The sequence below is a fragment of the Acomys russatus genome, chromosome 27 (genome assembly GCF_903995435.1).
Source record: "Acomys russatus chromosome 27, mAcoRus1.1, whole genome shotgun sequence".
NCBI lineage: Eukaryota > Metazoa > Chordata > Mammalia > Rodentia > Muridae > Acomys > Acomys russatus.
Genome location: NC_067163.1, coordinates 22,492,129 through 22,516,087, shown reverse-complemented (window position 1 = coordinate 22,516,087; position 23,959 = coordinate 22,492,129). Strand labels below are relative to the sequence as shown.

The window sequence follows — 23,959 nt, the reverse complement described above, 5'->3', positions numbered from 1 at the left end:
TAAAGGAGAAGATCCTTTCAACAAAATAGCAAAATCAGAAGAAGAGGCTAATTTGAGGGGTAAATGTATTTTTTATATATTTAATCAAATTTATGTATCATATATCAAGGCTCCATCACATTTCTCAGCATACACTTATGTTTTATGGAGTGCTAGTAATTTCAAAGACAGACTTGTCTTTTGAGAAGTGGCAGAACCAAGTTAATAGGTTGTGATTGTACTTGGGAAAGAAAACTACCTCTTCATGGCAATGGAGAGAGGAAGGTTTAGTGTGCTTGCTCTGGGGGGCATTTGTCATAACTGTAATCTGCATCAGCTTTCAGCTGACAGTTTCAAACTATGCTTTTTTACCTTGATATATATTATTTTGTTTATGACAAGGTGTTTATGAGCAAAGTTTCTTTTTTAACTTCCTAACTCGAGGACAAAACGACGGAAGGAAAGTTGATAGACTTATGCAGGTAGGTTTGAGACCAACAAAACTGCAACAATGATTTTCTCAAAGTGTCCAATGCCTTTAGGTATTATGATTCTGTTTTATGAAACAACAGAATACATTGCTCAAAATAAAATAGATGACTACAAGTGACACCACTGGGCTTTACGCATGTGGATGTGAAGGACTACCCTGCACAGTGTTGCTTGGCAACTTACATGGTTCCCTCACAGGAGAGAATCTTCATTCCTTAGACCACAAAGAAAGAGATAGAATCACCCAGAGTTGTACCTCATGTGAGATGGATTATCAAAAATTACTTTGCTGTCTCTAGCCACTAAAAACTCCTTCACTAAGTTTTCCCCTCATATCCAGGGTTCTTAGAGATCAGAGGTAAACTGTCATTTTCACATTCTGGGGAAATCATGTTTAAAGACCTTCTTGTCCAAAGGGGTTATTTAATTTGAGACCTACATAATAAATTTTACCTGGAAACTTTAACACAAAAGGTTTTGATTCTCCCATAAAATGCATATGTTAGCCTTAGACATAATAATTAGATCACTTTATCCAGGTGATCAGGCATCTAGAAGCTAATTTATTTCCCTTACCCATGCTAACTGAATATTTGCCTTAAATATATGATGGCTTACCAAATTGGATTTTGCATGCCACCTTACTGCTTCTACTTATTAAAACTGGATACTAGCTCAAATTTCCTTTTAATAGCTCTGGAGCACACCCTATAAATAAATGCTAAAATGTTATATACTCTGAAATAAAGAGGGTGGTTCAAGTATGCAGAAATGTCAACAGTATGTTAATAAACAAAGTGATTTTTTTTGCTCATGACTCAAGAGAAAATTATGTAGTATATCAGTTTGATGGACCAGTGGAAGCTGTTTATACTTTTATTATGCATGCTTTTCAGAAGGGAGTTTTTGAAAGAGCTCTCAGTATTATTTTTAACCTTAGCTGATCAGTTTTGCTAACTTCAGCTCCATAGGTGGGTATTAGACTGACTGTGAAAGCATTCAGGCTATAAGAACTTGCTTCTGCTTTTGATTTCTCACGGACAGGCATGTGTAAGAGGAAAAAAATGTAAGCATATTTGGATGATACAAGAAGAACTGAAGTTGCCAACCTTTTTCTTTGTCATTTTGTGTCCTTGTATGTGTTTTTACTTCACTTGTAGATATTTGCAATGCTTAATTTTGAGCAAGATAAAACTAGAATAGAAAAGTTTTAGAATATTGCAGAAATGCAGCTATTTTAGTGATTTTTGCATAACTTCAACAGATTTTTCTATTCTTAGCCTCAGATTGGGCTTCAGCAATATCAGTGGCCTTCCCTAAGCACTGAGTAGGGATAGGCCAAGTTCCATGTATATGCCCTTTGACCCTTACAGTGATCCCAAAGCTATGCTCAGATTGAAGCCTCACAATGGTTTACCGTCCCTTTTCAACTTAAGAAACTCAAGTCTCCAGGAAATAAAAGGAAATGTTTTCTAGTGCACAAATTTGGGTAGAAGCAGAGCAAATTTGTATTTGGACACTCTTTATTATCTTTTTTTCCCATGTCAGAGGGTATTTTGTGATAGAGGTGAGGTCCACAAAAGTGAAAAGCTGATGAGATGTCATGTGAGGGAGAGTACAGGTCACAGGGATGTGTATATTCTGGGCTGATGGAAAATGTTGGTGAATCTATCTTCACTTGGTTGCAAGTTGCACTGTGTGTGTTGGGAGGGAGTGTGGTTCTTGCTGCTAGAGCCACTGTGGAGTATCTGCCTTCAGGGTTTTTACTTTTGCATACAAGCTTTACTAAGTCTTACTCATGTGCATCTTCGCTTTGTCTCACCTGACCACTGCTGCTTCCTACAGGAGAGGTTTTCATTCAGTATGGGAATGTTCATTCTTGCATATGTAGGATTTAAGAATTAGTTATCCTCGTAGGGGAGGGGAGTAAGGGGGAAAATGGGAGGGGGGAGGGAGGAATGGGAGGATACAAGGGATGCGATAACAATTTAGATGCAATATGAATAAACTAATAAAATATTTTTTAGAAAGAATTAATTATCTTAGCACTTTTCAAGCAGCTAGTTTACAGCTGGGTCAGAGCCCTTAAAGAACAATAAATGGATAAAAAGGGGTGTTCTGTGCCTTTCTGGACTCAGTAAAGAGCTGTAGGGTAACTGTTCACATGACAGCACCTGCTCGGTTCATAGCTCCAGTGAATACAAAAAGAAGGTCATAGCAGCACGGCCTCCTTCATGGTGTAGTTAGGTATACATCATCGTACTTGAAAATTGCATCCCAGTGTGGGGTGGGGGTGAAGAGGAGGGTGGAGTTCTCAGAAGCTGCTGAGTTTAAATGCACTGCCTTATCCAAAATTGCCCAGGCTTCAGGGTCCTCCAGCCTGAAAGATTTGTCGATTGATGTGAGTTGAAACAGCTGCTCACTCAGAACTGAAATGTAGGAGTCAAAGTTTGGACTTCCAAAACTGTGTGTGTGTGTGTGTGTGTGTGTGTGTGTGTACGCATGTATGTATGTGTGTATGTGGTATATATATTTGGTTCCAGAAGTCTGGCCCAATTTGAGATTAAAAAAAAAAAATCTGTTAGGGCAGTTTTGGGAGTGGTGGTTTTCAAAAGTAGGCCTTGATTTATTGATTGAATATTTTTAGGTTAAGTACAGTTATATTAGTTTAGGCCACCTGAAGTTTGGTGACTACCTTTACACACCGTAACAATCAGAACATATCATTTTCAAAACAAATGCGCTCACCAAAGTAGCTTCTTTGAGTGAGAGTGAAAGTTTGGAGTTGCAAATTGCTTTACTGTGATGCCTGTCACTGTGGTAAACTATTGAAAGAGTCAGCTTACAAGGAGGAAAAGTTGGCTTTGGACCATGCTTACAGGGGCTCTCAGTATGTGGTCACGTGGCCCTGTTGCTCTGGGCCTATGGCAATGCAGTCCAACATGGTGTGTATGGGGCGGGGGGGGGGGGGCGGGCAGGAACTTGCTTACAGCAAGAAAATGATAATCAATGGAGACAAGAGAGTACCAGGGTTCCAATATCCCCTTCAAGAACACATTGCCATTGGCTTAATTTCCAGCAGGTTTCTGCTTCCTCGGTTTCTACCCTGTCCTTTGGGACCTGGCCTGAGCACCGAGTACACAACACATGAACCTTTTGGGGGGACCGTCAGAATACCAGCTATAGAAACTATGGTTTTTGTAGTTAGTCATAACAATTCAGTTTTAAATTTGCACAGAATTTAGCCAGAGTCCTGTCTTCCACCACAGGGCTAGAGACAGCTTCATTTGCTCATTGGTATTTGATGAATCCCAGCTCTTTTGGAGTAAAAAAAATTTTGCACCACCTGCAAGATTAAATCTGAAAAAAATATTCAAATTATGATATTAGAAAAAATATCTTGACAAGTGTCTACATTCCTCTCCTATGATGCCTGGTCTCTGTTTCCTCCTTTCTGTTATAGAAACAGAGGACACGGAACATAAATACCGAGCAGAGTGAATAGGAATTTTAATGTTATTGATGAGTGATCTTAAATTGAGTGGAAGCCTTCTCCAACAAGAGTAACTCTGATGAGCTGCCTGGAACGTGAGAGCAAGTTCCTTTACCTCCATTGCATGGCTGGAGTGTAGACAGTAGGAATGTAAACGAGCTATTGGACCGTTAGTTCTTCCCTAGGAAGCAATTACATTTGTTTTCTTTTTCACAGCTCACTCCTTGCTCAAAGAAGGGAGCATTTCATCTCCTTCTCATGGGATGTAAGACCAAACACAGACCACTTCTCCCTTCGCACGTGTTGCAGTGCAAGGGCCCCGGGGAGGCAGGAAGGAAAGGGAGGAGAGATGTAGTAATCACAGTTAACCTACAGGATGGTTCTCGCTGCGCACTACAGCCAATGTGCACATCTTGGCAGCATGGTGCAATCCTCTGAGAAGCATCCATTACTCAGCCTGAGCTCTGGCCCTAACGGCTGCTTGTAAGGTACAGTTTACTTCGAGATGACTGTGGTCTTATCACAGAGCAGGAAGGCAGGACTCTGCTGTGAACTCCATGCTAAGATTCGGGGCAGGAGAGAGAACATTCCAGACATGAGTACATCAAGCCAAAACAAGCCACCCTGTAGCCATAGCCATCGGGGATCACCATCTCCTTATACTGCTTTATAAAAAAAGCTCTCACGTCTTTATCTCAGTTGCAGAAGTATGAGTTCTAGATGAACTCTCCCTCTGCTGTTTTTCACAGGATTGGCTTCTCCTTGTGTTCGCTCCCTTACCTTGAGGATTAAACCCGATGAAGCTCCCCAATTGTCTAAGATCTGGAAAGTAAGCAATATGTCCTTGTCCTTTCAACTTTCCTATCAGCCATACCCTGTAGCTATAGTAATAGCTGACATCTCCTATAGTGTAACTAGTACTTCTGTTTACATTTATTCCATCAGTCTCCTGTATCCCGTACTTAATTGCTTCAGATACTTTGCTCTTGATGTTTTGGGTACTTAAAAGATCATTTCCTGTGTTTTGATAGGCTCCAAGGACACATAAAATTAGCTTATGTTTTCCAATTTTTAATTTTTTACTTTAATTAAACTTTTTTTTTACTTTTACATATACATTTATATTATTACACATATATACAATAAACTACCTATAGCAGGAAGAACCATGACACAATCAGGAATTATATAAAAGTTATATTCGTTGTGTTTTGGCTATTTGTATTTGACAGCTTTGAAGAAAACATCTTTCCTATCTTGGTGCGTTTAAAATTCTGAATGTAAATCACTCTCCATCACATCTAGTCATTATCAACTTAAAACATCTATCTAGACCTAAAAACATCTTAACCCCTAAACAACTAAGCTTCATTGTAAAACTAAGCTCCCTGGTCTTATTGGGCCAGAAGGCTGAAGAAGGTGCTCCAACATAATAGAGACTTTTGGGTGACTATTCAGGTAGAAAACTGTCTCTGTCATCTTCTCATTTGGAAAGCTACTAACCTGCACTCCCAGCATAATCAGGTAATCAAGTATATTCCAGTCAGATTTTTAAAATATATAGAGGTTTGTTTATTTTATATATACAAATGCATTGCCTACGTGCCTGTATATGTACCACATTCATTTGGTGCGCAGGGAGGTCCAGAGAGGGCATCAGATCCCCTAGAACTGGAGTTACAGATGGATGTAAGCCACAGTGTAGGTGCAGGAAACTTAGCCCGGGTCCTCTGGAAGAGCAGCCACTGCCCTTAACCTCCAAGCGACCTATCCAGACCATTGAGTCAGATTTTAGTGTGAGATGATTGTAGTTATTAAAAGTGTTTTTCTTCTGTCAGAAGTCAGTTTAATTACTCTATTAGTCAGAGCATAGGTGTTTAGGTATAAGTTGATAAATACATTTGATTGTAATCTAAAATAGCATTTTATGGTATTTACAATTTATGATTTCTTACTACTTGTTAGATATTGGTACTGCCCAGCTTTTCTGTTGGGCTTGGGGCTTTAAAACTTGAGATGCTTAACTTTATCCTTGGTTACATGGCTCCTGCTGCCCACATTTCCATTTGAACAATTCATCAATCATTTGTAAGATCATCATTGAAACCTTGAGACATAGTTTTAAGCAAATGCATAAACAATTGAAAACACACATGTACATCCTTACAAACAAATAAAAATGACTAGAATCTCCTCCTGATGCTGTTGATTGAATCGTTTCCTATGCTTTCATGTGTTTGGACATTCGATCTCCAGCTGGTTGTGTTCTCTTGGGGGTTGTGGGACACTTAAGACATGGTGCCAGGCTGTGGGAAGTGAGCTGCAGGGAACAGGCCTTGAGAATTACGATCCAAAGCTGCAAGCTTTATCACCATGGACCAAGCCACCTTAGCCACAATGTGGCTTCCTTGCCCTGGTAGATCACATCCCCTAAGTCAAAGGGCAAAAAACATTTCTCCTTCCTTGTTTCTGTCAGGTATTCTCTCAGTAACAAGAAAACCAATCCAGAATGTCCAACTCAGTGTGTAGTGAAACAGGGTACAAATACACATATACTAATCCGTGTTTACTGAAATTTTTGAGTGCCTTCAGAAGAAGAAGCCATTTATTCTATTATAGCAGCATATGAGAAAATAGCAGGGTAAAATGTTAGGATGGGTGAGGTTTGGTTTTATTTGGATGTAGGTAGAGAAGTGATGCTGTGTTTGGACAGACTCAGGGCTAATAGCTATCAGCTGATCAGTAGGTCACCTCATGTTAGAAAGTCTGCATGTACAGCAGTTATTTGCTGGTGGAGATGATAAAGGTGCCATTGAGTCTATGTCCTCATTTGGCTTTGTGGTTATTTAAGACACATTCCATACTTCTTCACGTTTTCCTTTATTAACTGACACTTTTAATTACTATAACAAGACTGGAGACTCCTATAAATTTATTAAAATTCAAAATAGGCCCTATAGAAAAGATTATACTTAGAATTGGAAAACAGAGACTACATTGATCACTGACCTGACATGAATAGGGAGCTGTTCTTCATAGCATAACAGAGAACTACTTCCCACCCGAGAGTGGGTAGCACAGAACAAAGACACTGAGGTGCAAGATTGTATCCTACAACAGACTTCAGATCTAATCTTGCTCCAATGTAGTAGCTTTGTGGTCAGAAATAAGTCTCATCCTTGTTTTTCTCATGTACCATTCAATCTCTGATTAAATATAGTATGGATTTGGGATTTGTAGCTTAATTTAAAACCAAGAGTAGGCAAAAATGTGTATGGAAATGCAAAGGGCCTAGAACTACTAAAATAATGTCCAAGACAGATGTTGGAAGAGAAAGTCAATCTGGTGTATAGGCTTTGTGTGTAGCTATAGGAGTCAAGACAGGGTGGTACTGAACAGAAGAGAGACTTAGAATCACAGCCAGAAAAGTGTGTCTGTTTTGATCAGACGCAAATACAGTTCAATAGAGAAAATAGAGCCATTTAAAAATGACCCTGGATCAATTAGACACCCGCAGGAGAGGAAAGAAAAAGTAAAAAGCCTGAGTTTAATAATCATACTTTATAGTAAACGACTCTTAAAATGGTCACAGATGTAAATATAAACGACGGAAGTATAAAACTTTGGGGAAAATATGAAAATGATGAGAATCTAGTGTTATGTAAACTCTTTTATGAGTTTATATTAGAAGTACACCTATAAAGGAACTGGTGAAAATGCTTGGATTTTTTGTGCAGTTGTAACATTTTGTTCTGAGGGGGGGGAATACTATAAAGAATAGGACAGGATGTTATAGACATGGAGAAAACATTTTCAAATGAAAAATTTGGCAGATATTTTCTATTTAGAAAACGTAAGAACTTTCAAAGCTCAACAGGGGAAAAAAATAAATAAATAAATCCAAGTTGGCAAAAACATAAACATACATCTTACCTGGAAGATCATTTAGATGGGTTGAAGGCGTATGAAATGATTTTCAATGTCATTCACCATCAGAGAAACACAAATGAAAATGATGGTAGCATGTGACTATGTAGATTAGGACCACAGCTACAGTGAAAACTTCTGATACTAAAAGGTGGTTCTCTGACTAGGTTTGGGAGCAGCCAGGTCTGTGCAGAGATACAAGTATGTTTAGAAGGAAATTTTACAATGTGACCATTAAGCAAAATAACAGTAGCAGAGCAGGAAGTTCTGGGAAATGCAAAGTTCTGGACTTGGCAGGGCTGTCACATGCATGAACTCCCTGCAGCTGTGGATGTCTGCAGAATACCTGCAAAAGATCAAGCCAACCAGAGCCCAGCATAGCTAAGGAAAGTGCTTGCTCGCTAGGCTCTGCCTTTTATGGAGGGCCAATGGGAAGTTCATAGAGATAGGAAATACATTTTTTATATATTTATTTTTGAGAAGGTAGCCACTGATAGTGAATGGCCCTAAACCTAGTCACACATTGGGAACACTACTACAATTTTTTATTTAAAAAAATCTAAGGTCATTAAATTATGAGAAGACCAGGTTGGGATTCTAGAGGAAAGATGCAGGGTGTATAAGATTTGATATCATTGAATACATGTGCAAAATCCCCAAGAATAAAGGAAAGCTAATACTATAAATAAAACAAATATAATACATCTGACTGAAAATCCATAATAATAATTATAAATGCTGTAGAAAAATTGTGTAATCTCAGTCTCACATATATTTTAATAGAAATGTAAATTGGCACTCCAACTACAATTTGCCTATTTCTTATAAAGTTGAACCTAGACTTATCATATGATTCACCAATTTGTACTCTTGCACATTTATCTCAGAACAATGAAAGCATATAGGCTGTTTTCTCATCACAGAAATATAGTAAAGATCCTTCAACCAGTGACTGGTTAAACAAATGATAGAATATATAAGTATGCCATGAAATCCTATACAGCAATAAAAATGGCGAACCAATCATACAGTGAATGAACTAGATACATTTCAGTCACTATGCTAATTGGAAAAGAAAGAAATCACAAAAATGATACGCGCTATGAGCTTCTGTTTATGTAGTTTTTTTGAAATAGTGAAAATATAGAAATGAAGAAAAGATTAGGAGGCATAAGGGACAACAGGTGTGTGTGTGTGTGTGTGTGTGTGTGTGTGTGTAAAGGCATCTGAAGGGACCGTTGAGTTGGAATCATCCTGTATCTTTACTTATTGTAGTCACATAGTCATGTACCTGAAATAAAGTTACATGAAGCTAAATTCTCAGAAACAGAAAAATAAGTACATGGAAACTAAAGCACTTGAGTGAGTTTCTAGACCTAGCAGATGTCGACTTTCTGGTTCGCCACAGGGATGTGGTTGACAGGATGTTGCTGTTGAGTGAAACTGAATGGGGAGGACACAAACCCACCCTCCGCATCCTTGTTGTATAGCTTCCTAAGAACTAATCATTGCTTTAAGGGAAAAACGTTTTTCTAAAGACCCCCCCCTTAGGTCTTTTTGTTTGTTATTTTATCTGTTATTTATGGGTAGGACCACTAAAATTTGCTGACCACTCTTTCCTCTGCAAAGCCTGTAAGATATTAAAGGAGAGAAGGTGACAAAGGGTCTGAAGACTTGAGAAGAATATGTGGTTCTGATCCTTTTACAGAAATAATAGTGCATGAAGCATGAAGCTCTCTCTGTGTGGTTCTATGAAGTCATGGCTCTAATTCTTCAGCATATACCAGACCTGCTAGATGGTTGTCCCATCACAGGTTTCTGCACTGGTCTCAGTGTCTCATTCAGTAGGTCAGAGGTAGAGACAAAGCATTTGCACTTCCCCCGTGGTCTTATGAGGATGCTGATGTTGGTTGGGGCAGCACTTTGAAGGCCATTGCCAATCACACCCGACAGGATGGAGCTGTAGCAAGAAGCTTCTAAATACAATGTCATGATATATAGTACATAAGAAACTCTGCACTGTTGTATGAAAATCTTTTTTTGTTTGGATCGTTTTCTTCCTCCTTAGTATGTTGGCTGACAAACTGTTATTTTTGGGTCTTCCATTGCGTGGGCTCAAGAGCGTGTTATGGAGTTGATTTACGAAGTCTCTGGTTGCACGTCCATCCGTTGTCAGGAAATTGGACCCTGGAAAAGTCCATCATCACAGCATATGAGCACCTAAATGGACTGTACAATTGGTGGGCAAGAGCAGAGAAGGAAATGGACCCAGTGACATGCAACAATTATAGATACAAAAGTTCAAAACTGAAAAAATGTGGCCCAACAACTAGACAAAAAATTAATAGTAAGCATGCCAAGTTCCACAAGCTCTGAAGAATACGGGTTAGTTAAAAGAGAAGAGGTAGAGGTGCTAATGAGTATTTTTCTACTTAGTCACAAGTATACTAAACAATATAAAAGCAGTTTACCCCTCAAAACTTTGTTGAATCCTAAAATTAGCTAAAGTTATGAACCCTCTAGGAAATGTATGGACCCCATCCTGGGTTCAAGTTATAGGTTCTTCAATGAGTTCTAAGATAGAAATGTTCCCAAGACAGAGCAATGTGTGGACACATGACTCACATTACAGTCAACGCCTCGGTTATAGTTCCATTTAGCTTTGATATTTACTAACATTTTTCAATTACTTCAAGGCAACTAACACAAGCAACAGTTCCACCATAAAGAGGAAAGACTAATGCCTACATTAGAGGGATTGTCAAGTGTTGATCCAGGCACATCTGAGCCAATCAGCAAGCTGCCTTCCCGTGGGAGTTCCCAACAAACATTTGTCATGATGGAAGACAACAAAGATGAAGATTACGGTGATCATATTTGTTGATTATATTTTAGCAGATGTTCTTCACATGAGAAGCCAAATAGCCAAATAGTATTACCGTTAGCTCATTTTATATTATATTATAAATTAGCTGCCATTTCATACAGCAGTCACATATCCCAGGCCCTGATTACTTTTATCTTGTGGAGTCTTTACAACTAATCTATAAGAAGAGACAGTCTCATCTAAGAGATGAGAAAGCCAGAAGCTCAAGTCTAGTGTCTTGTAGAAGGTTACTCAGTGTCACAGTTCACTAGGACTATGGAACACAGTGGAGTAAGTTGGGCAGTTTAGATAACAGGAATTTCTTTGACATAGTTCTAGGATTACTCTCTTCTGAGATATATAGGAAAGAATTGTTCATGCCTTTTTCATTGGTTGACAGATGATTTTATTTCTCTTTATATCACCTTCATTTTATCTATATGAATCTTTGCACCCAAATTTCCTATGTTTAGAGAGATACCATGTCTTGCTGGATATGGGTTTATTTTAAGGAACTCATTGAACTTGATTAATCCTGCAAAGACCTTGTCTCCAACCTGGGTGTGGTGGCACATGCCACCTTCATGCACATCAGCCATTCATAGATGGGGTTGATGTTGGGGTGGGCCAATTTGAAGCCTTAGATCTGCCCTGAGAGGTATCTGAGATAGTCAGCCTACTGACTCTGACACCCTCGGGGCTGGCTCATCCATAGCTCTCACAACCAGGGCCAGTTCTACTCTGCTACCCAGGTGAGGTGCAAGGCCTGCTCTCCCAAGTGTTGCAGCCAGTGAGGAACTCTCATGACCCCAGGGCCAAGTTTCCCACCTGCTGCAGATGGTGAGGGGAGAGGAGTAAGGAGAGTATCTCTTCCTTGTCCATGCCACAGCGGAGACAACTGCTAGCACCAGCTCTCCCAAGCTCACATCCTCAGGGCCAGCTTACCCGCAACTCCAGCAATGTGCAAGCCATTGTTCTCCAGAGTACTGCAGCTCAGTGGAAGAAGGGCACATTCAGCTTTCCTGCTTTTATGCCCCCAGGGCCAACTCTCCCAATATGTTCAGGTGAGGAGTGAGATCAATTCTTTACAGCCCTCAGATGTCAACATTTCCCTGGGTAATAGCCCAGGCCAGGGATGCCTACATGGCCTATGGTGATAACAGACCCCTGCTGCTACAGAGCCACAGACCCAGACATGGACCCCAGTGGCAGCACAGGCAAGGACCCACCCTGGTCTCATGTGGCATCACTAGCTTCTTACATCATGATGCTCCTCACTACCCTTGAGTCTCCGTTGTACGAACATCTTTATGTTTCACTTTCTCTTCCATTTCTTCATCACTTACTCAATCCTCTTACTGGTGTCTGGGGTCTCTGAGTGTCCAGGTCCTCTGAGGAGTGGTCTCAGGAGTGCTGTGCCCCATTTGCACATTATGGCATTGGGCAGGGATCGTCTCCAACATGGTCTGTCCCCAGCCCAAGGCTGTGTAGTGCCAGACTGGTGTTCATTTCAGGCTAACTCCCTGTCTGACCTTCATGCTGATGGTCCGATGGTCACCTCAAGCTCCTTATTTGCCCAGTCCACCCAAGTGGACCCTTGCCCTCACCCCCACCCATGGCCTAGAGTGCCCGACAGAATTCTTCAAGTCCCTGATTTGCTTCCTGTTCTGGAAGCAAGACCATCTGGGTCTGCCTGGTGCTGGACTGGTGATGGTCTTATGCTTGCTTTTGTAGGGAATTTTAGGTTACTAATCATTCAGATGTTCATAGGTCAGAACACTGAGTGTAGACATCAACTCTCTCCTCTCTGTCAACTACTGACACACACATGACATAGCAGCCACACCTGCAATGCCCCTACAAGCAGGAAACATATCATTATTTATTTATTTATTTATTCATCCATTCATTCATTTAATCTCTTTATTGCCTGGTTTCAGTTGCCTCCCTCCTCTCCTCCCAGTCCCATCCTCATGCCTCCTTCCCCTGTTCTTCCCTCTCTTTCTCAGAGAAGGGGAGGCCCCTATTGGGGTACCAACCAACCCACAAATCTAAGTGCATCCTCTCCCACTGGGACCTGAAACGGCAACCTAGCCAGTGGAAAGGGATCCAGAGGTAGGCAACAGAATCAGAGACAGCCCCTATTACCATTGTTAGTGGACCCACATGTTGATCACATTGCATATCTGCTACATAGGTGTAGGGGGTCTAGGTCCAGCTCATACATGCTCTTTTAGTTGGTGGTTATGTCTCTGTGAGCCCTCATGGGTCCAGGTTAGGTTACTCTGTAGGTCTTCTTGTGGTGTCATTGACCCCTCCAGCTCCCTCTATCCTTCCTCCCACTCTTCCACATAACTCCAACAACTCTACCTATTGTTTGGCTGTGGGTCTCTCCATCTGTTTCCATCAGCTGCTGGATGAAGCCTCTCAGAAGACAGTTATTCTAGGCTCCTGTCTGCAAGCAGAGCAGAGTATCATTAATAGTGACAGAGGTTGGCTCTCTCCCATGGGGTGGGTCTCAAGTTAGGGAGGGTCATTGTTTGTTATTCACTCAATCACTGCTCCATCATTATCCCTGCACTTCTTGAAGACATGACAAATTTTGGGTCTAAGGTTTTATGGATGGTGTCCTCCTCTTTCCAGTCGAAGTCCAACCTGGCTACAGGAGGTGACCACTTTAGCTTCCTTACCTCCCTGCTAGAAGTCTCAGGTAGGGTCACCCCATAGACTTCCAGGAGCCTCCTTTCTCCCAGAGATGCCACCCACTGATTTCCATTTTCTCTCCTAATCCTCCCACCCACCCTCCCTGCCCTGCTCTCCACAAACCTGATCCCCACTCTCACACCCAGTTCCCTCACTCCATCTACTTTAGATGTCTATTTTATTTCCTGTTCTGAGTGAGGTTTGGCATCTTCCCTTGGGTCCTCTTTGGCTTCTTTGGGTCTGTGGAATATAGCCTGATTATCCTGTACTTTATGGCTAATATCCACTTACACATGAGTACATACCATGCATGTCTTTCTGAGTCTTGGTTTATCTCTTTCAGTATTATCTTTTCTAGTTTTATCTATTTGCCTGCAAATTTCATGATTTCTTTTCTTTTCTTTCCTTTTTAATAGCTGAGTAGTATTCCATTGTGCAAATGTACCACAGTTTCTTTATCCATTCTTCAGTTGAGGGGCATCTAGGTTGTTTCTGGTTCCTGGATATTACAAATAAAGCTTCTATGAACATAGTTGAGTAAATGTCCTTGTTGTATGGTGGAGCATCTTTTGGGTATATTCCCAGGAAGGGTATAACTAGATCTTGAGGTAGAGCTATTCCCAATTTTCTGAGAAAGTGCTAGATTGATTTCCATAGTAATTATACAAATTTGCACTCCCACCAGCAATAGAGACGTGTTCCCCTTTCTCTGTATCCTAGCCAGCATGTAACTTTAGTTTTCCATCTTAGCCATTCTGACAGGTGTAAGGAGCCATTTTGATTTGCATTTCCCTGATGACTACGGATGTTGAACATTTCTTTACGTGTTTCTTGGTCATTAGAGATTCCTCTGTTGAGAATTCTCTGTTTACCTCCATATCCCATTTTTAATTGGATTATTTTGTTTGTCGGTGTCTCGTTTTTTAAGTTCTTTATATATTTTGTATATTAGCCCTCTGTCAGATGGAGGGTTGGTGAAGATCTTTTCCCATTCTGTAGGCTGTCATTTTGTCCTACTGACAGTGTCCTGTGTCTTGCAGAAGCTTTTCAGTTTCATGAAGTCCCAGTTATTAATTGTTGATCTTAGAGCCTGAGCTATTGGCATTCTGTGCAGGGAATGCTCTCCTGTACCAAGGCAATAATGTACAGGAGAGCCATGCTATAATCACAGACCCATAGCTAAGTAGCAAAGGAAGGCCCAATGGAGGATGCTTGACTCTCATTCAGAAGAGGAAATAAAATAGACACCTGAAGTAGAGGGATGGAGGGAACTGTGTAGGAGAGGGGATGGGGAGGGTAAGGGGGTGGATATCAGGTGGAGAAAGAGAGGAAGTTGAGGGGGAGGACTGGGAGAGAAAATGAAAATATGTGGAAGGAGGCATCTCTGGGATGGGAGGTTCCCAGGAATCTATGCAGGTGACCCTAACTAAGATTCTTTTCCATTCTCCAGTCACCAGGTTGGCCTTCCGGTGGAGAGAGGGGAATACCAACCCATTCATAAAACCTTTGACCCATGATTGTCTTTCTGAGTCTGGGTTATATGTCATTCAAAATGATATTTTCTAGTTTCATCTATTTGCCTAAAAATTGTGGGATGTATTTGTTTTTGATGACTGAGTCGTGTTCCATTGTGTAAATGTACCACATTTTCTTTTCTATTCTTCAGTTGAGGGGCATCTAGGTTGTTTCCAGTTTCTGGCTATTACAAATAAAGCTGCTATGAACATAGTTGAGCAAGTGTCCTTTTGGTATGGTGGAGCATCTTTTGAGTATATGCCCAGAAGTGGTATAGCTGGGTCTTGAGGTAGATCTATCCCCAGTTTTCTGAGAAACCTCCAGATTGATTTCCACGGTTGTTGTATAAGTTTCCATTCCTTGCCAGCATGTAATGTCAGTTGAGCTTTTGATCTTAGCTATTCTAATGGGTATAAGATGGAATCTCAGAGTCATTTTGATTTGCATTTCTCTGATGACCAATGATGTTAACCATTTTTTAAGTGCTTTTTGGCCATTAGAGATTCTTCTGTTGAAAATTCTGTACTTAGCTCTGTACCCCATTTTTAAAATTGGGTTATTTGGTTTGTTGGTGTTTAATGTATTGAGTTCTTTGTACATATTGGATATTAGCCCTCTGACTCATGGAAACTGAACAGCTTTCTACTTATTGGGTCAGGGAAGAAATAAAGAAATTAAAAACTTTCTAGAATTCAATAAAAATGAAGGCACAACATACCCAAACTTACGGGACACAATGAAAGTAGTGCTAAGAGGAAAGTTCATGGCACTAAGTGCCTTCAGAAAGAAGTTGGAGAGATCCCATACTAGCAACTTAATAACACACCTGAAAGCTCTAGAACAAAAAGAAGCAAACACTCAAGAGGAGTAGACCACAGGAAAAAAATCGTTTACAGCCATCTGTTAAGAACTTGTGGCAAAGCCCAGTTTTAAAGTCATAGAAAACAGGTTCCTTAAAAGAGAGATCCTTGACCTTGTGTGGTAGGGTATACCTGTAATCTCCACATTCTGGGAGCCAAAGCAAGAGAATTTTGAGTCCCAGGTGAGTTCCAGGTGAGCAAATAGCAAAACCTGGACTCAACGTAAATAAATACATAAGAGTTAAAAAGTATCTTTAAAAGAAAAAGGGTGGCATGGAGACGCCTGCTAGTTAGTGCCGTACATCTAGGATCCCGGAAAGTAGGATGCCAGGGCTCTTGGACAGGTCATTTCACTCTGGTTAAAGTTCCCATAAGAAAGTGAATGATCTGGGCTTTTCACGAAACTCCACTTGTGCCCAGACAGTGCTTTGTCTAGGCATAAATCAGTCCTGTTCACAGTAGGTCCTCAGGCATTCATAACAGGGAGTTAGACTGTGGTTTACAGGAAATCTTTAGATCCTAAAAAAGAAAAAGAAAAGAAAAAAAAAGGCAACTTGTAAACTGATCTAGAAGCCCTGAAGGAACCTGGATGGCTAGATGTTAGTTTTTGATGACAGCAAGTCTGGGAAAGAGAAAAAAGTGGGGGGGGGGCATGTCATTAGAGTGGAGATGAGAGATATTTTAGGAATCTGGAAGTTTCATAATTGGATAATGATCCCAATCTAATTAAGTGTAGGTTATAAAGCTTGCTTAGCCTAAGATGATTAAAGTATTTAAATCTGTCCAGAAGAAGTTAGAATTTAAATATACATAAAAAGACATTAAATATGTGAAAAAATAATGAGTATATCTATAATTTAATCAATGATATGTGCTATATTCCATGGAAATAAAAATATTTCTATAGACACCCCTCTTTTGCTTAAATATAATGGCGAAGATGCTATTTTACACCACAAAGTAATGGTTATATCATGAGATGTGGCCTTCATAGTGACATAGCTGAAGCAAAAATGATAATTTATTGTATTAGGTTGTTTTGTGTGCTTTGCTGAACATTTCTAAAAAGAATTTGGGACTGGATATTTAAGAATCTCTTGTTTTGTTTTGTTTGTTTGTTTTGGGTTTGGATGGGATTTTTTGTTCATTTGTTTTTGTTCTTGTTTGGTTTCGTTTTTCCAAGACAGGGTTTCTCTGTGTAGCTTTGGCTGTCCTGGACTCAACTTGTAGACCAGGCTGGTCTCGAACTCACAGAGGTCCTCCTGCCTCTGCCTCCCCAAGTGTTGGGATTATAGGTGTGCGCCACTATGCCCAGCTTAGGAATCTTTTTTAAAAATTTTTATTAATTTATTCATATTACATCTCATTTGTTAGCCCATCCCTTGTATCCTCCCATTCCTCCCTCCCTCCCATTTTCCCCCTATTTCCCTCCCCTATGACTGTGACTGAGGGGGACCTCTTTCCCCTGTATATGCTCATAGGGTATCAAGTCTCTTCTTGGTAGCCTGCTGTCCTTCCTCTGAGTGCCACCAGGTCTCCGCATTCAGGAGATGTGGTCAAAACCACAAAAATTAAGATTCCTAGAATCTTAATTAAGAACTCCATAACAGATTTCACTGTTGTATCTTATAGATTTGGGTGACCCGTTTTGTTTGGAGGTTCCCCAAAATGTCCTATGCCCTGGGCATTGCAGGAAGTAATTTTTATTATTTATCTGTATGTGTGGATGTCTTATAAGCCAGGGATCTGGCCAAATGCTCAAGAATTCTTTGTTATGCATTGGATGGCTTTACATAGCCAATCCTATTCCCATAAAGTGTCTAGTCATAACTGATTCAAGGAACGTATTATAACTACTGCTTCCAATATCCCAGGCAGTAAGGAAGATGGTGTTATTGAGGATATGCAAATAATATGTTGTGATGAAAATAAGAGCCCTCAATGACAGTTTTAAGTTTTATAACAGTGAGACAGGAAGGAGAAGGTGCCATGTGTAAAGGTTTCATTTCTATTTACGAATCATGTGCTGCTGGATTACTCTGAGTAACAGACAGCTTAGGAGAAACAGACAGGGATTTCCTGCATCCTGAAAACAGACTAATTTTTTTTAACATCAGCAATATTCCATACAAAACTGCCTGTCGTCCTTTAATCGGGCCATTTAGTGCTGTGTGGTTTTCCTGGCTTAACAGGGAAATGCCTGCTTCTCCAGCTCACAAGCTGTAGCTAACTTGTAACTAAGAATTTCAAAAGGGAAAAGATGTGACTACAGTTTTAAAAAGTACTAGTTTAGGACCGGGCACTGGTGGCACCTGACTCTACTTCCAGCACTCGGGAGGAAGAGGCAGCCCTATCCCAGCTCTAAATTGAAGAATAAGTGTTATGACTAAAATGAGCATCTTCCTGATAATTGATACTATATATATATATATATATATAGTGATAATATAACACTATATTGTTGTTATATATTATTTGTTACTATCAGGCAAAGTAGGACCAAGCTTCAAAGACACAGAAACAGGCATGGTACGCGAACTGGTAACTCTTAGGGGAACTTCCAAGTAGCTCATGACTGTTGATATATTTGCTTTGGTGGCATTTGATCTACATAGGCTGATCCCACAGAAGACCAACTACTGTTCTTATTTGACAAGAACTACTGTACAGTGATAATGGCAACATATCACTTAGTTCTTAATACACTTAACTCTTTTTACTACCTCTTCTTCCTTTCTTAAAGGTAAAATGGCAAATCCATTGTGGCATTGGGAAACCCTTTGGGAAATATTAGAGAAAGTTTTAGATGGGAAAATGACACTGAAAGAGCCACCAGGAAACTGGAATATCAATAAAAGTGTGCATTACTGGGAACAGAACGTGGTTGTCTACTAAGCTTAAGTGAGAAGAGTAAATGGCTTGAAAAGAAAATGTAGGTGCCTTAGTTTGAGGAGAACCCCGGGATCCAGATCTGCCTGTCATAAAGTTCTTCTTGTAGGTTTCCAGGACCCTGTGGATCCTACTATTTCCCCATTCTTCCATGCTACTCTCGCATAAAGTCTCAATAGGATGTCCTCTCCTCTGACCCACTTTCTTGGTAAGTAAAGATTTTCATGGTACGTATCCCTTGGACTAGCCAAGGAGAATATAGGTAGTAAGCTTCGAACCCCTACCAAGACCTAGCCAACGAACAGGATATTCTCCACCATTGAGTGGAGAGTGAGCACTGACTCTCACATGAACTCTGGTGCCCCTTTTCTGACCACGTCCCCTGGATGGGGAGACCTGGTGGCACTCAGAGGAAGGATAGCAAGTTACCAAGAAGAGACTTGATATTCTAAGAGCATATACAGGGGGAGGAGGTCTCCCTCAATCACAGACATAGGGGAAGGGAGAAGGGGAGAAGTGGGAGGGAGGTAAGAATGGGAGGAAACAGGGGAAGGGCTAACAATCGAAATGTAATATGAATAAATTAATTAAAAAATTTTTAAAAAAGAAAATGTAGGTGACTGTGATTCTAAGGGTGCTTTTTAAATGAGAAATTTTTCTCTTAAATAAACAAGGGCATAATAAAAGAACATAAGAAGTTATTCTAAGACACCAACTCCTTTAGGCAACTACTGGAAAGGTAAAGACAAATAAATGTTTATGACATCTTACCAAGAGCCCAACAGAAACCACACTCCACTTTGCTTCAGTGTAGTACTGGACTCAAAACTCTTAATTGACAATCTTATAAATGAAGGGGTCAAATCCTAGTTAGAATGGACCACAGCAAATATAATTCTTTTTCTCCAAGTCTTCTTTGTTCTATTTTCTTTCAGTCATTTATCCAATAAATGGGAGGCTTTTTTATAGTCTCTAAGTGACTTGATTGAAGACAGGTGAGGAAGGCAATTCTCCGGCTGCCTGAAATTCTGAGAGAGAAGTTGTTACTTATAGTATTGGGAAATAGAGATTTTCCCTTATGTACATACTCTGCTAATTGATAAAAAGCCACTGAGGATGTATGCATGTATACATAACCATCTACTATGCTATTTGGAACTCTGTGTATGTGATTTTTATGTATGTGTATATCTATATATATGTATATAGATACACACACACACACACACACACACACATATATAACATACAACGTGTTACAATGGTCTGTCTTTAAAGAGCAGCCGTAGTATTTAGTAATTTTGCATGTTTTATTTCAAAAATATATTTGGAAACTTGATGTTAGTTGGTCTTCAGATTTTTGAGAGATCATTTAGGTATCTTTAGAAATCTGAATATTTAGAAAAAATACTGTATAACTATTCATTTCTATCCTCTATAAGCAGGCTACCAAGATGAGACTTTATAGTCTTTGGCCATACAGTGAGGGAGGAGGTCCCCCTTGGTCACAGACATAGGGGAGGGGAATAGGGTGAAAACAGGAGGGAGGGAGGAATGGGAGGATACAAGTGATAGGATACCAACTGAGATGTAATCTGAAGAGATTAATTGAATAAAATTTTGAAGAAATGAAAAAAATATCCTTCTATAAAGTAATAGTCACAGCTGTCTCTAATACCCATTGCAAAGCAGGATTTCCCATACTTTGAAAGGTCATGGTTGTCTTAGGACTTCTACCTCTTCTTTTACTTCTAAAAGAGATTTGAATGTGACTAGCAAGTTCAGAAAACCATTGTATAAGAAACGGTAATGCCTTGGGTCATTTAGAATAAAGACTATTTTAATGAATTTTGGCTTGAGGCAAAACACCATGACCGTGTGTTAAGTATAACCACATTGTGCGCGATTCATGACTTAAGTGAGCGGTTTAATGGTTACAGTCCACGAAGTGTTGAAAGCTCTGGCCTAGCTTATGATTTCCAATAAAGATCACATATAATATAAACACAATGAGCAAACCAGGAATTAAATCACTGTGCTGAAAAGAACTTCATTTGAAGACACAAAGCCAGAGTTTTATCTTCATCCATGTATACTCCTTTATCGGAATCCCCGTGCTCTTTGTCAGCCTTCTTCCACTGCCATTCTGACATAACCTTTCACAGTTGGGGGCAAAATGTCTGCGCTTCCTATAATTCATGATAGCAATAATAGTAATAGCCAGTCCTTGTATAGTGTGCATTATATGCCAGGGACCCCCATATACACATTACAACTGGCAGCCCAATTAACACTAATACTGCCATGGATGCTGTTGTGCCCACTTTACAAGCAAGGACAAGTAAAAATAGTAAAGTCGCATGACCAGTAAGAAGAAGAGCTAAAAATTAAACCATGGCCACCATGCTACAAAGTGCAGGACCCCAGCTTGTATTGCACTGCCATTTCAGAAATAAAGAGATATTTGCACAGCTATTTATACTGCTGAAGTATTCACAATATGCAACTTAAAGAACCAGCCTGGGAATCTGTCGTCACATGAACGAATTCAGAAAATATAGCATATATGCACAATGAAGTTTTATTTGGCCATAAACAAAATTATGTCATTTATAGGGAAATGGGTGGAGCTGGAAAACATCATGTCAAGTAAAAGAAGCCAGACTGGGGATGACAAATACTGCATGTTTTCTCTTGTATCCCCAAGAGATATTGTTATTTTTATGTATATATTTTTAAAGAAATGAAACTAAAAGGAGGGCTACTTGGGAAGGGAATGGGTCACTAGGAGGAAGGAGGTGAAACAAGAGAAGGTGATGGAAGGGAATATGATCAAAGTGCATAATATACATGTATGGAGATGTCATAAAAAGCACTACTATGTAACAAAGATGTCTTTAAACGTCATGAAAGAAGCTTAGTATGATGGTACATATTTGTAACTGTATTACTTAGGAAGCTAAGGCAAGAGGATTGTGATTTCAAGACCAGCCTGGGCTAAATAGTGAGACCCTGTATGAGGAAAAGAAATGAGAGAGAGAGAGAGAGAGAGAGAGAGAGAGAGAGAGAGAGAGAGAGAGAGAGAGAGAGACCATTTAGAATGGAACAACATTAGACTGAAGGCAAAAAGAATTAGAACTTAGCCACTAGCATTAGCTAGCAATAACCAGTCAAGGCCTACGAGTGCTTGTGTCTGGACCGCAGATGGATGGAGCCAAGAGGTTCCTCTTGTGAGTCCAAATGCATAACGCAGGCATTCCTTCTCTATTCAGAAACCCAGAGAAAAACTAAGGGAATTGAGTTTCTGCAGTTAAAATGGCTGGGGGAGGGGGGTAGAGCACAGAAGTAGGCCCCACTGAAACCCCATAGCCATACCTTGTTTTGCATTCTTAACTCATACAGAACTACAAACAAATTAACACATGTCTGAATATAAATAAGCAACACCAATCAACTCCACTTTCCAATCCCCTACGCTCTTCTTTCTGTCAGTCGTAAGGACCTGTGGGCTTTTTCTCTTGTTCCCGTTTATATAACAACATTCTTTCTGTGGGCTTTTATGAGGGCTTTTCACACATCTCACCTTCCCTCACCAACCTCTAAAATCAGCTTTACACAAGGGTAATATTTCATCCACTTCTTTTTCTTTTATAAGTTCTGGAACTTGGCAGCCAACCAACTCTTGAACATGGTGACTTGATTGTTCATAAGCTCCAAACATGTTGTAACTCATGTCACACTCATGTGTACTTCTCTGCCCCAGCTTGATTAAAAAAAATGGGTGATACTGGGACACCATTGTCATACACACCCCCAAACCTGGGTGTGTTAGCTTTGACTGCCTGGGCTTGTTCAAGAAGAAATGGAATTGCTGAAGCAACTAGGCATTCTCATTATGCTACGATTCTGAGGAAGGATACAAAGATAAAGTTTGCAAAGAATATGGGGCTAAAGGAAGGAAGTCTCTGAGGCAGAAGTCCTTTGGGAAAAACCCAAGATGATATTTGAGATACTTTATAAATTATAGACAGTAGCAGAAGCTTCTTTTGTGCATCGTCATTGACAAAATATGCAGGGATAGAGAAAATTCCTAGCTCTGCCAATATTTCCACCCTCACCTTCAAACAGGATCAGCCCACAGAATAAAATACCAAATGTGTTAGTCCTCAGTTCTCTTCCTGGAGTTTTCTCCTCCTCGTTTCCCTGTCTCCAGATGTCCTTTTGCAATGCCCCTTGGGTGGGTCCCTCTTCACTTCTGAGGTTCATTTGCATTGGCCTTAAACACCTCCTGTACCCAACTAGGACTTTTCTCAACAGTCTACAGATTTGGGTTCCCCATTTCTTTGCAGGCCCTGCCCAAAGTCCTGTACCCACTCAGAACCACATGAAAGACTAGAAAAGTCAAAACCCTCCATGCATCAGCATAATCTGTTGGATTCAGGGTAGCTTCGTGTGGCCTTCATCACCTTCCGTCAGTCAACCTGTCTCAGACATAGCTTACTCTGTGTTCCTTGTGTGCTTCTTGATCTTTTTGTCCCACATGACCGTCATGGCTTCGCTTTCCTCTACTCTTGCTTACGATTTAATTTACCGAAGAAACACCTATATGCTTCCCCACGACCTTAGATGCTCCTCCTAATTTAGGAAAATGGAAAGAATTCTTCAATTAGCTTTGAGCCTCACAAACTTTTTTAAGTAGTTTAAAAGTAGGTTAACAGAAAACTTTAAAAGATGGTACTGAACATTCTTGAAGATTGTTCACCTGCCTTCTTCTGATGTAAAAAACTTACACAAGCACAGCCCATTTGATCAAAATAGAAAACTAACATTGATATGATGCTGGGTACTAAAACAGATTAAACCAGTTTTTCCCACCACTGTTCTCTTGGTTCCCAGATCTAACCCAGGGTAGCTTGTTGCCCTCCAACTGAGTGTTTTCAAATGGTAATAAACACAACCTAGGGCTGGCTGAAGACATTGGTAGGGTAGAGTTCCTGCCTAGCATGAATGAGGGCTAGGTTCTGGCCACTGCACTGAATAAACAAATGCATAATTGAAGACTTTTAACTCTGCTCTTTTGAGTATGTGTACATTTGTATAAATGTTTAATGATGGGAACATGAATTAAACATGGAGGGTTTTCTTTCTAGACCTACTAAACACCATTGAGAACTTGGGCAGGGTTTGAATTCTCACATGATTCTACATATCCTTAAGTCTTTGCTCAGCAGCTCT

General features: G+C 40.1%; 1 non-coding gene across 1 annotated transcript; it reads right to left on the bottom strand.

Annotated features, from left to right (window-relative positions):
• Nucleotides 1-12,493: 12,493 nt before the first annotated feature.
• LOC127210413 (small nucleolar RNA SNORA17) lies at nt 12,494-12,625 on the bottom strand. The gene has a single exon (XR_007833321.1). It is a non-coding gene; the product is annotated as a small nucleolar RNA SNORA17 (small nucleolar RNA).
• Between the last annotated feature and the right edge of the window lie 11,334 nt (nt 12,626-23,959).